This window comes from Musca autumnalis, unplaced genomic scaffold (genome assembly GCF_047663935.1).
Source record: "Musca autumnalis isolate F117 unplaced genomic scaffold, ASM4766393v1 scaffold_3, whole genome shotgun sequence".
Taxonomy (NCBI): Eukaryota; Metazoa; Arthropoda; class Insecta; order Diptera; family Muscidae; genus Musca; species Musca autumnalis.
The window spans coordinates 32,397,819-32,408,339 of NW_027411866.1; the positions used below are offsets into that span (position 1 = coordinate 32,397,819).

General features: G+C 33.0%; 1 long non-coding RNA gene across 5 annotated transcripts; it reads left to right on the top strand.

The window, feature by feature from the left end:
• Window positions 1-2,156: 2,156 nt before the first annotated feature.
• LOC141399786 (uncharacterized) lies at window positions 2,157-10,108 on the top strand. 5 transcript variants are annotated; one of them, XR_012411952.1, is made up of 7 exons: window positions 2,157-2,533; window positions 2,588-3,039; window positions 3,092-3,172; window positions 3,240-3,536; window positions 3,648-3,950; window positions 4,011-4,464; window positions 9,880-10,108. It is a non-coding gene; the product is annotated as an uncharacterized lncRNA (long non-coding RNA). The 5 variants fall into 5 exon arrangements; XR_012411951.1 differs by having other exon boundaries at window positions 3,648-3,928; window positions 3,991-4,464; XR_012411948.1 differs by lacking the exon at window positions 9,880-10,108 and having other exon boundaries at window positions 4,011-4,612.
• The last annotated feature ends 413 nt before the right edge of the window (window positions 10,109-10,521 follow it).

Sequence of the window (10,521 nt, forward strand, 5' to 3'; positions counted from 1 at the left end):
TCTAATGATGCTTTAGTTACCTCTACATTTTCAGCCTTATAACCAAATCTAACACATCATTTTTTATGATTTTTACACAAAATTAAATTACATAATTTATTTAATAACAATAAATCCTATATAAGTAACAAATTATATAATAATTTTTTTATATGTTTACATGCACAATTTTTGTTGTTGTAATTTTACAGCATAAAGAAAATTTTGTATGACTTGATATTATTATTTTTTTTTGTATATTAATGCATTAATATTACCATATTCATGACTTTTTGATATAAATATAGTGCAGTATTTTTATATTTCCAATTGTTTTTCTAAAAAAAAATTACATATATTTCTTTATCCATGATTCATTTTATTACCTATACATATTTATATACACATACATCTCAATCAATGTAGAATTTTATATCTATAGATATATGTATATACATATATGTACATTTCTGATTCTAAACTTATGAAAGAATGTCAAAATATATGTAATTTTTTTTTTAATTTAAGTACACTTAATGATATTGAAATGGAAAATTAAATTTACATATATTTATGCATGTATGTTATCATATACATATATTTATAAATTTAATATGGTTTTTTTTGCAGTTCTGTTGCTTTTTGTATATATCTACATATATATTTTTTTATAATTTGTATATGCATATATTATATTTTAATTTAAATATATATTTTGTAATTTGTATTTACGACATATTTACAATGATTTCTAGGTAATGGTATTTAATCAATTAATTCATCAATTATATATGGCTTTTGTTCTTGATTTTTATATACAATATTGATAGCTATAGGACTTTAGTTTTATCGCCATTAAATTAGTTCTTATCTTGATCAGCAAAAATATTTCAAATATGCATATATTTATGATTCTTTTTTTATTTTTTTGATACGTTTTCTTAATTTTGTGCTATTTTTTTTTAATATATCATTATGATTCGTGATACTTAATTTACAATCCGTAATAACACACAAAAAGGACGGGACAAATTCTACTATACACATCATATTTCAATCTCACCATACTTGTAGGGGTTAACCGGTATTTACTGTAGTTGAAATTCACAGCTGTTTAGGTTGAGTTGTCCAAATTGGAATTGTGCGAAACTTCTGTTCTCAGTTTTGTGGCAATTCTCTATATTGAGGCAATTCTCTATATTGTGACAAATCTCTGTATTGTGGCAATTCTTTGAAGTGGGTGCCTCCACTACTTGAATTTGAGTACTGTACCGATGTTGATGTAGAAAGCTGATAAAGATGGCGTGCAAAACTTGGCTGAATTTGTCCCTATTAATTTAGAGTTGCATTATTTAAATGTTAGAAATTACTTAAATATATTTATTTTGAAATTATAACGATTTAGCATAACTTTTTTGTTCATAGAATACGGAGTTTACGACACTTCGACTGAAGTGCCAACCACGTGCATGAATAATTGAACACGACATGAAATTAAAGCTTAGAAAACCATATATGTACATAAATCGATAGTCATATGAAGGCAAATAAGTATTATTTTCTTATTGGATTTCTGTGTATATAAATTCATATACATATATTTTCCTTTTCTCAAAAGGTCATATAATGTTCATGTATGTTATGTTATATCAATTTCTTGAAATTTTAAGGCACTTTACTTTGTTTCAGTATACCTTAATGTATTATAATGGACAGAGAAAACATTGCTGTTTACAGAATTATTTATTTGTAATGATGAATTTCTTTGAAATTTGACCACTTCATGTCGCATTATGAAGTTTTTCTAAGACTTTATAATTTCTTATATTTAATCACACATCATTTATTCTAATAGTATATATAATTTTGTCTTACCTCCTTTTATTGTAATTAAACAATTGCTAATAGTGTTTGTACACGAGTAAGGAGTAATTTATCTTAATTTTATTTGCTTTTTTATAACTCAGAAATTAAATTAAAGTTAAACTACTTTAATATTCTTAAAGTTGCACTGGTCTTATCACATGTGTGGTTTGATCAAGAAAGAAAGAAAAAGTTGCAGCTAACTTAATAATCATTCCCTACGAAAAAAAGCGTGTCGGCTATGAGCTCTGTGCTTTGAAATTATGTGGCAACGCTTGTTTGGGTTTTACTTGAGGTTTGACAGATGTTATTGTGAATTATAATTCTATTACAATATCAGAGCGTCTGTTTATATTTGTGTTTGCTAGTTCACTTTTAAATATTTTGCCCAATAAAGTGATATAATCAAGTAAAAATAATAGAAAAATAATCTTTGCCGGTCTGTCGTCACAAAGCCAACAGTTTTATTGAAGCCTGTGGAAAGAAAAATGTTGGGAATAGACAGTAATAAACAATGATATGTATGTGTATATTTCTGCAGCCTTTGTCAGTGTGGTTATTGTAGCGACATTTTTATTCGCCTGTCCATACACATATAGAAATAATATGCATGGTGGACAAAAAAGATAAACAAAAATGCTAGCATTGTCTAATATGGCCTGGTTGCTTATTCATAATGTTGCATTTATTGGTAAGTACATTTGGCAAATATTGGTGGTTATCAGTTAATGATTGATCTTTTCAGGAATCGCCTTGTCTCAGCAGAAAGGGTTCATGGGAAATTAGCCATAAAAATAGGCTACGGCAGCACAATGTGGATGGATTTTACCATGTAAATGTCAAAGAATGTAACACCATTGGTTTTACCTGTTAAACACATCGGCCTTTTGCAATCATCATATTATTGCTGTTCTGTTTGTTGGCCGGTGTATTTTTGTTATTGCCGTCTGCCCAATGGTTGACCATGTTTGTGTGTGTTGGTGTCCTATTGTTGAGTTGTGAAAGAGACAATGAATGACAGCAAACAAAACAAACATTTTTTTTGTTTACCAATGGATATGGATGTAATTGAAAATATGACCACCACTTTTTCAATTGGAATAAGGAAACATTTTCCACCAGAATTGAAGGCAATAATATTACACTTCGTGAAGCAGTTGTACTTGAACATTAAAATTGTGGTTTCTAATATAATACGTAAGTATTTTTTTGACTACTTGCTTACAAATAGTAATGTTTATATTTTTAGGATTGAAATCAAGGTTAAGTGAATGCAAGCATAAATAAATGGAAATTATGGGATGTAAATATAATTGGTGATTTGTCTTTGGTAAGCTGGTAAATGCAGATACGCTGGTGAATAAAATTCAAGTAGTATACAACCTTTCGTGTGCAAGATTGTACAATGCTGTTTGGGAGTAGACCATCGAACATTGCCACCATCGGACAGAGCCATGGATGAATATTATCTGCTGACTACCTATGTTTGTTGTGCATGAAAGTGATTAAGATTCACGAAATTAAACCATCAATTTGTTTATGAATGCTGACGTGTGAAGGAAGGTTTGCTATGGTCATAGAAGCTACCTGTATGTTTCTTTTGTTGACATTGCAAATGAGTATGATGCTGCTGTAAAGTCCTTGTCGTCACCTAGCCGTATTGTATGTTCGCTCCAGGATATTATTCCATGAAGGTAAATATTCTTTGGAGTTCGTTTTTTCATGTTTTTAATCATTTTCTTTTTTCTATTTTCAGGTAGAACGTTTGTTGATGATTTCATTAATATTTTGTTAATTTATTTCAGATAATGCGAGGGCATCCAGTTATCGATACGCTTGCACGTAGGGCTGTTATTGGTTTTGTAATTTTTGGTTGAATGTGTTTTGCCTGCATTAGATTCATACAAAAAGGACATTCCTGCACCGAAATACAATAGTAACAACGCGATCTGAATATGGAGGTAATGCTGACCTTTGAAATTATTGGAATATGTGTGGATATTGCTGTTTGAATGCAGACTGTCGAACACTATTCCCATGGAACAGTAGATTGTCTGTTTGCTACCTAAGTTTGCTATGTATAAAAGTGAGATGCCATCAGTTTATGAGTACTGGCATAAAAATGAATGTTTGTTATGGTCATGGTAGTTACCTTTATGTGGTTGTAGATGACGTTGGAACTAACTAGTAGCATTCCTAATGCTGTTGTACAATTCTTATCCGGTACCTGGTCGTATTGCATATGCATTCGGGGATATTACTACACGAAGATAAGTATTCTATGGACTTTATGTTTTCAATATCTTTACTAATGATTTCCTTTTTTGTTTACAGGTATATAATGTTCTATAATTTTCATTAACATATTGTTTTGTTTTTTTTTTCAGATAACGCAAGTAAATTTAGCATCAATACTCTTGCATGTAAGGCTGTAATTGAATTTGCCATTTTTGTGTCAATTTGTGTTTCCTGCCTGAACTTTATATAAGGACGTTTCTGCATCGAATCAAAATTGAAAAAAAATGGATGTGGAATGAAAGAAATATTTGTGGATTTGACTGCTTGACTTACGTTTGGTAATGCAGCAAATGATTATTTACGGATCCGGTTATTGGATTAGTAGTAAGAAATTATTGTTGGTAGCTATACAATAAGCATTTAGATGTATTTTGAAATAGAGTAATAGCCGGTTTATATTATAGCTTTTTGTACAGGAACCTTCTTTATGAGTAGTTATTTGAAATATAAGCAATGGAATTGACATATGAAACCCTGTATGTTTGTTAAATCCGTTTATATGTTAACGTACTATAATAGGCCATACATTTATATATATTTTCATGGCTGGTAGATGTAATTTTCCCATAAAGAGAGTGTTGTAGTAAACTTTAATGTGCTACTGTTTAAGATGTTGTGCGTGTATTATTCCAATCAGTTGTCCTTTGAGGTTTTCTACTTCATATTGGTTATTGCCAATTCTCTTTCTTATACGGCATTTCAACCAAGGCTTGCAAAGTTTTGCATTTATGCCTTTAGCGAAATTACTTTGAACAAAGTTTTTTCTAAACACCTCTTGACCTGGCTTATATGAAACAAAACGACTCCTCTTATTGTAATTTCGTTCGTTACGTTCATATGCTTGGTGAATTTGGTCTTTTATTTTTTTGTGTACTAATTGCATTTGTGCTGGTTTAGGAAGTACAAGAACTTCACCATCCTCTAGTGCCCCTAGTTTTCTTAATATGCCATAGGCATCTGCATGGGTAATCATATTATATCCCATTAGTGCGAAATAGGGCGTTGTACCTGTAGACGAGTGTACAGTGGTACGCAGTGAACATTCTACCTTTGAAAGATTTTCATCCCAACGACTTTGGTCTGATTGAAGATAACTGCGTATGCCACATAGGATATTTTGGTTGACCCTTTCGCTGGCATTTGCTTGTGGTGAATGAATGGGAGTTCTCAAATGTTTGATTCCGAACATTTGTAGCATTTTTTGAAACGCTTCAGAAGTGAATTGTTTGCCGTTGTCAGAGTGGACAACTTCCGGCACACCAAACTTATGAAAGATTTCTTCGACAAGAAATCTGTTTACAGCATAAACCGTCGCCTTAGCCATTGCTTTAAGAAGGACGAATTTCGTTTTATGGTCCAGGACTATAAAAATAAATGATTTTCCCGATTTTGTACGAGGATATGGCCCCAAAAAATCAATATAAATTTTTTGAAAAGGCCTTTGAGTGTTTACCTCTGTTCCCATAGGTGGCCTAAGGACTTGTTTTGGGTGTTTTATTTCTTTGCACAATGTGCAATTGCTAACAAATTCCTTGATTTGTATGGTCATAGATGGCCAGTAGAAATATTCTCTAACGTTATAGAGTGTTTTTGCTGTACCTCCATGAGATGTATTATCCTCATGTGATTTTTTTATGACTTCATTGGTTAACTTTTCAGGTAACCATATTTTCCAACAATCGCATTCATTTTCCACCTCGTCTCTATTAAATTTAACACGTTTGTAAACGATGCCATCACAAACCTTTAAATCTGGTAGATGACTTTTGTTTTGCTCGATGGTGTCTATCAATGAGAGATATTTTTCATTTTTGAATTCTTCCGAATTGAAGTCAATGAGACCATTTGAAATGGATATTTCGTCCATGCCCAGTCGCGACAACATGTCTGGAACAACGTTCTTTGTGCCTTTTCGATGTTCAATGTTAAATTTATAGCCCTGGAGTTTTAAACTCCACCGAGCTAATCTACCGTTTAGGTCATTTTGTCGCATTAGCCATTGTAAACTTGAGTGATCTGTTATCACCGTAAATTCCATTAATTCGACGTATTGTCGAAATCTCTCAATGGCTAATATGACCGCTAAACACTCTTTCTCTGTTGTTGAGTAGTTGCGCTGTGCAGAATTTAATTTCTTGGAAAAATACTCAATTGGATGTTCACCATCCTCATTGTCTTTTTGGAAAAGTACGGCCCCTATACCAACATTTGAGGCGTCACACTGAATAAAAAAAGGTTTCCCAAAATCTGGACTTGAAAGTACTGGACTTGACACTAACCGATCTTTTAACGTTTCAAATGCCTTTAATGCTTCTGGGGTTAAAGTGAATTTAGGAGACTTTTTTAGAGTGTCTGTGAGAGGTGCAGTCAGAGTAGAATACTCGTGGATAAACCTACGGTACCATCCAACTGTACCGAGGAATTTCCTAACATCTTTTGGACTTTTGGGTGGCTTGATGTTCATTATAGCCTCAATTTTTCCGAAATCTGGCTTTAGTTTCCCCCCTCCCACAATATAACCGAGATATTTTAGCTCTTTATGGCAAAACTTCGATTTTTGCATGTTTATTGTTAGCCCTGCTGCTGACAATCTCTCTCCAACTATCTGTAACATTTTCATGTGTACATCGAAGTTAGGTGACACTACCAACAAATCGTCTAGGTAGACGAAAATCCGATCTCGCAATTCTGACGGTATGACCTTATCCATTAGGCGGCACATCCGTTGAGCAGCATTGCACAGTCCAAAAGGCATCACTTTAAATTGATAATGTGGCCGGCCTTGGACTGTAAATGCTGTCAACGGACGGCTAGATTCCTCTAATGGAATTTGCCAAAAGGCGTCTTTAAGGTCAATTGCTGAGATGTAGTGGGTGTCTCCTAATCGTGCTAATAGGCCATCGATGTTAGGGAGAGGATAAGCATCCTTCTTTGTAACTTTATTTAGCTCCCTAGCATCTAGACATAATCGGTTTTTGTTGGGTTTAATAACCAACGTTACTCGATTATTCCAATCAGCATTTTCAGCTACCTCAATTACATCTAACTCCAACATTCTGTCGAGTTCTGCATACATCAATGATTGTACTGCAGGACTCACAGGAAAATAACGCATTTTCTTAGGGGGTGCCTGTCCAATATCTATACTATGTGTTTCTACTTTTGTCCTACCTAAGCCGTATTTTGTATAGCATCGAAAAAACAGTTTAACATTCTCAAGAATAACTTCTTGTTCTTTTGACAATTCATGCATTTGAGTGTTGTTTTCTATAGGTAAAGAAATTTCATTAATTGTGTCATTTTTTAAACATATTGAGATACCAAGCTTCTGCCAAAAGTCATATCCTAATATCAGCTGTTGCTTCAAATTAGGCACTAGGTAAAAAAGTACCTGTTGTTCTGATTTACCACATTTTACATTAAGTTTCACTTTACCTATTATGAGTTGATTTTTGCCATCAGCAGTTTTAATTGTCGATTTATAATTTATAATTTCTGCCTGCATTTTTTTGACATTTTCGAGACAATCTTTCCCTAAACAACTTATCGAGGCTCCACTGTCCATCAGTCCTCTAAATTCTATACCATTTAAACTAACACTCATGTAGGGACGTATATCAAAATCGGTGTCAATACATGCTGAAGCTATTTCCCTACGTTCTTGTTTTCTTCTAGCATAACCCTTTCGAGCATTCACTACCTTTTTACTTAAAACTGGTACGAAATCCTTGAAGATTTCTTCACGTTTTTCGTTATAAGTTTTAAGCCTTTCTTCGTATGTTAAATTTGGATTAATGGAATTGAATTGTTTTTGTTTAGTTTTTTGGTCAGAATTAGGATTTGTTTGGTTTTTATATTCAGGAGTTGTGTTTTGGTTTTGTACATTATTAAGATTTATGTTCTTTACTGAGCTGGCTTCTCTTTTGAACATGTTGGCCCAGTTTTCATCATGTTCCGAGGGTTGTTTCCCGAACATCTAGGACATTTAGGAGAGGTAACAGCATCGAACCCACATTTGAAGCAAAACACTTTCCTTTCTTCTACAGGACACTCAATAAAAGTATGTCCTCCTTGTTTGCAATTCCAGCAAACTAATTGTCTGGATTGTATATTTTGATGCAATGCTTCAATCTCATATGTTTGTGTGTCGATGTTGTTGGTGTATTCGTCCAACTCACTCACTCGCTTGTACGTCTGATATTGTTGTTGTTGCCTATATGAATATCTCTTGGATAGGTTTCTTTCCGCCCGTTTACATTCCTCAATCAGTTCATCTACAGTTTCAATATATTTAGGGTATATAAGTTGCATCAAACCATCCTTCAGGTTATCCTTTATGACTTGTACAATCTCGTACTCAGGTAATGGTAATCGCATCTGATTCCTCAGCCTTATAATTTCTGAAATGAAAGAGTCAGCATTTTCGTTTGGCAGTTGTCGTCTATCCATTATTTTTCGCTGGATCTCAAAGTCACTTTCAAAATTGCGAAATTTTTTGATAAAGTGATACTTTAAGTTATTCCACTCGCAGTGAGGATTTTGTTGGCGGAACTCCCATATCCAATCTTGTGCTTTACCACTTAATAGATGGTGAAATCCTTTCACAAATATATTCCAAGGACAATTGTAGTCTAGACGAAGAGCTTCTGCTCGGAATACGAAGTCTTCCACACTGACAGTTTTTGAAGATCCGTCGTATTTCAGACCCCATTTTTGTAATTGTAGTGGTGTCATCGGTTTGTATCCCATTGAAAAGTTTTGAGCAAAGTACTGTTGTTGTTGTGCCGGTTGATGAAAAGAGTCATACCATTGTTGTTGTTGTTGTGAATGAGGATTAGTGGTTGAATTATGCTGTTGATGTCGACTGTTAGTCCGTTGGCCGGGAATTTGTTGTTGAGAATGCCCAATATTCGTGTCAGTTCTGTTAAAATTTCCAAATGAGGAATTTTGTTGGGAATGCAGATTTTCTCTTATTGCAGCTGGTAACATAACAGCTAGACTTTCTGATACAGTTCTGATAATGCTGGCTTGAGCAGCACCAACCGAGGCGTCAATATAATCTCTCAGATTTAGACCATTTGTATTGGCTTGTGAGTTATGATCCATATTTTGTTGTACTGGGGGTAAAGAATTTCCTTGATTTCGGCTTGACATTTCTGCAAATATTCTCTGAATTTCTTGGGCTGTTAAGCTCGTATATTCAGGAGTGTTTATGTTATTGACCTCTGGCGACGATGTATTTTGTGGTTCAGTTGGTCTTGAAACAGGTATGGACATCAAAGGAGGAATGTTATTCTGTATTACAGTTTGATTAGCTCCTGGTGTATTATTTGTAGAAGCAGAGGAAGTATTTGCTTGAGTGTTTGTCTCAGTATTTGTCATTAGGATGAATGTTGGTATTTCAGAAGAACAGGTAGGAATGTACGAAGGATTATTTCTAGAAGCTATTCTATTCGATTGTCTGGAAGGTAATCTTCCTCTTCTTGAAGGCATAATAATAAAAAGATGTGTTTGATCTTAGGTTTGAGACAAAATTGTCTGAATTGGGCTAATTTATTGTTTCAGTGGATAGCAAACAAAAGGTATGGCGATATAGAAATGATTTGAAATAAATTTAGGTTGTTTAAAGAATAGTTAAGAAACAAAAATGAGATTTTTTACATATAGTTGTTAGTAACTACACATTTAAATATGCACATTTACAAGTAATTGATATTGTTATTTTGTTCTATTTTACAGATAGACGAAATTTCATACATATAGTTGGCTGAATTTTTGTATCGGTTCGAGCTAAAGCAACAAATATAAGAGATTTGATACAATCTTAATTTTTAAAAAATCTAATAAATGATTTATCTCTAATTGATATTAGAAAAATATTTTAAGACTTTTCAAGATTGTGGAAGAGATATTTGTTTCTGTTTTATAAATAAAACATATAAAATCATATTGATTTTGAATAATAAAATGTCGGTGTTTTAATTTTTAGATATTTTCAATGATTTATAATAAAAAAGAATCAATACTAAAAAAAAGGAAGTTGGATTAAACCTTTCAAAGACAGAATATATCATGTTTCAAATTCAAAACAGATTAATAATCAGCTATATAGCCGTTTTATAATGATTTTGATTTGAACATGATACACACTTGAAATTGATTGGTTACCTGATATTTGAAAGACCCATAAAATAGTTGCGACGCAGGCATGGTATATATATGTAATACCTTCCGGGACATCTATAATAAAGATCGATCTCTTATCAAGTATTGGGTTATTGAATCTAAATTTTAAAATGCTTGCATGTTGGGCGCCAAAATGTGACAGACCTCTGATGTGGTTTAGCGTATGTGGTACTGGAGGTGTCTGCTGCGGCTTAG